Genomic DNA, 2,904 nt, shown 5'->3' on the forward strand with positions numbered 1-2,904 from the left:
ACACCGAAGTCCAGAATTTATTCAGTTTACATAAATAAAACGCACCAAGCATTAAAACGAAACTATCACAAGGGAAATATTCCACCTTGGCAATAACAAATGGAAGAGTAGCTCAACCGAGCTACTCGCTCTCACAAAGAAACAATCACTCACAAAGACAAGGGGAACAGAGGGAACACTTATACACATACTACTAAGGGGAATGAGCACCAGGTGTGTGTGATTGACAAGACAAGACATGACAAGTGGAGTGATGAGAATGGGATCGGCAGTAGCTAGTAAGCCGGTGACGACGAACGCCGAAACCTGCCCGAACAAGAACTGGTGGCAGCCTCGGCGGAAGTCGTGACAGTACCCCCCCCTTGACGCGCGGCTCCAGCATAGCGCCGACCCCGGCCTCGGGGACAGCCAGGAGGACTCGGAGCAGAGCGAGTCGGATGGCGACGGTGGAAATCCCTCAACAGGGAGGGATCGAGGATGTCCCTCCTTGGGACCCAGCACCGTTCCTCCGCACCGTACTCCTCCCACTCCACGAGATACAGAAAAAAATGAGTCCTATATCGACATAACCTGAAAGGCCGCTCAGCAATGAAGAAGCCACTGCTCCAAAACCGCCATAAAAAGCCAGACTACGGTTTGCAACTGCACATGGGGACAAAGATCGTACCTTTTGGAGAAATGTCCTCTGGTCTGATGAAACAAAAATAGAACTGTTTGGCCATAATAACCATCGTTATGTTTGAAGGAAAAAGGGGGATGCTTGCAAGATGAAGAACACCATCCCAACCATGAAGCACAGGGGTGGCAGCATCATGCTGTGGGGGTGCTTTGCTGCAGGAGGGACTGGTGCACATCACAAAATAGATGGCATCATGAGGAAGGAAAATTATGTGGATATATTGAAGCAACATCTCAAGACATCAGTCAGGAAGTTAAAGCTTGGTCGCAAATGGGTCTTCCAAATGGACAATGACCCCAAGCATACTTCCAAAGTAGTGGCAAAATGGCTTAAGGACAACAAAGTCAAGGTATTGGAGTGGCCATCACAAAGCCCTGACCTCAATCCTATAGAACATTTGTGGGCAGAACTGAAAAAGCGTGTGCGAGCAAGGAGGCCTACAAACCTGACTCAGTTACACCAGCTCTGTCAGGAGGAATGGGCCAAAATTCACCCAACTTATTGTGGGAAGCTTGTGGAAGGCTACCTGAAATGTTTGACCGAAGTTAAACAATTTAAAGGCAATGCTACCAAATACTAATTGATTGTATGTAAACGTCTAACCCACTGGGAATGTGATGAAAGAAATAAAAGCTGAAATAAATCATTCTCTCTACTATTATTCTGTCATTTCACATTCTTAAAATAAGAATATCCTAACTGACCTAAGACAGGGAATTTTTACTAGTCAAATGTCAGGAATTGTGAAAAACAGAGTTTAAATGTATTTGGCTAAGGTGTATGTAAACTTCCAACTTCAACTGTACATCAATAGATGTAATACTTGCCATGAAATAGTTTATTAATGTCTGAAAACAATGTACAAACCATTGGAAGACTAATTGATCAACAAACCTACTGAATTGTATACGGCTTTCGTCAAAGAAAAACTACTGTAAACATATTTTTTTACAAATGTCGGGAAGGAATGTGTTGCAGGATCACATTGCAAAACATTATATTCTAGAATGATTTACAATATTTCATTATAAAAATATGTTAATTGTTATTCTTCATTAAAAACATTAAAGATAGAATATTAGACAGCACAATAACATGCAAAAGGTAATGCATAGCTTTTGTAATCTGGAATAGGTGAAAACAGCCTCATAATTTCAATCTACCTATTGTAAATCATTTTCCAAGAAAGAACCATTACAGTGTTGCATCTTGAACCAGTGTGAGGCGACATCAGACAAAGTTCCTGTTGTTCATGCTCTTTACCTGTTGTCACCATCATACGATATTCCATGAGAGCATGAGTTGGTGTCTTTTGTCGAGAACTGCTGGAAAATATAGGATAGTGCTTAATCCTTGATGTACAGTAACATGAGGTATGCCCGCCTGGGGCAGTTTTCACTCACCCACTTCAGGTCCTTTAGCCGGTTGTATTCATCAGCCACTCTCTGAGATATAGAGGAGAATGCTAAAAAATACTACTACACTCTTAGAAAAAAGGGTTCCAAAAGGGTTCTTCGGCTGTCCCCATAGGAGAACCCTTTTTGGTTCCAGGTAGAACCCTTTTTGGTTCCAGGTAGAACTCTTTTGGGTTCCATGTAGAACCCTCTGGGGAAAGGGTTCTACATGGAACCCAAAAGGGTTCTACCTGGAACCAAAAAGGTTCTACTAGGAACCAAAAACGATTCTTCAAAGGGTTCTCCTACAGCTGAAGAACACTTTTAGGTTCTAGATAGCACTTTTTTTCCTAAGAGTGTACTCAAACAAGGTTATTCATAAAAGTTACAGGCACTGTCAGTTTTTCCACAATTTAAGAGGAAACGTCACACAAATCAATTTTCCAACACATAAGGCTGGTTACCCGGGGCTTTTTATTATTTGCGTATCCTTAAGCTGATTCAGAAAGCGAAAGAGCAAAGGTTAAAATACCACCTACTCCTTAGTAGTACAAATTCTAGGTGAAAATATTGAAAACTTGACTCCTTTTACAGTTTTTTTTCTTTTTCTAATAATCTGATTTTGTTCTAAAAAATTAGTTACAAATATTTTATTAAAAAGTAAGCCTGTGTGCGTGTGTGTTTGTGTGTGTGTGTGTGTGTGCTGTAATGGTGCTTGTAGTGGGGCTTGTTTAAATGAATTACCAAAAAGTTACTTTTCACATTTCTACACAAATATCAGAATAGTGGACTGTAAAACAAAATATATCCATATTGTTTTTGCCCAAAAGT

Source organism: Coregonus clupeaformis, chromosome 21, assembly GCF_020615455.1.
Source record: "Coregonus clupeaformis isolate EN_2021a chromosome 21, ASM2061545v1, whole genome shotgun sequence".
Taxonomy (NCBI): domain Eukaryota; kingdom Metazoa; phylum Chordata; class Actinopteri; order Salmoniformes; family Salmonidae; genus Coregonus; species Coregonus clupeaformis.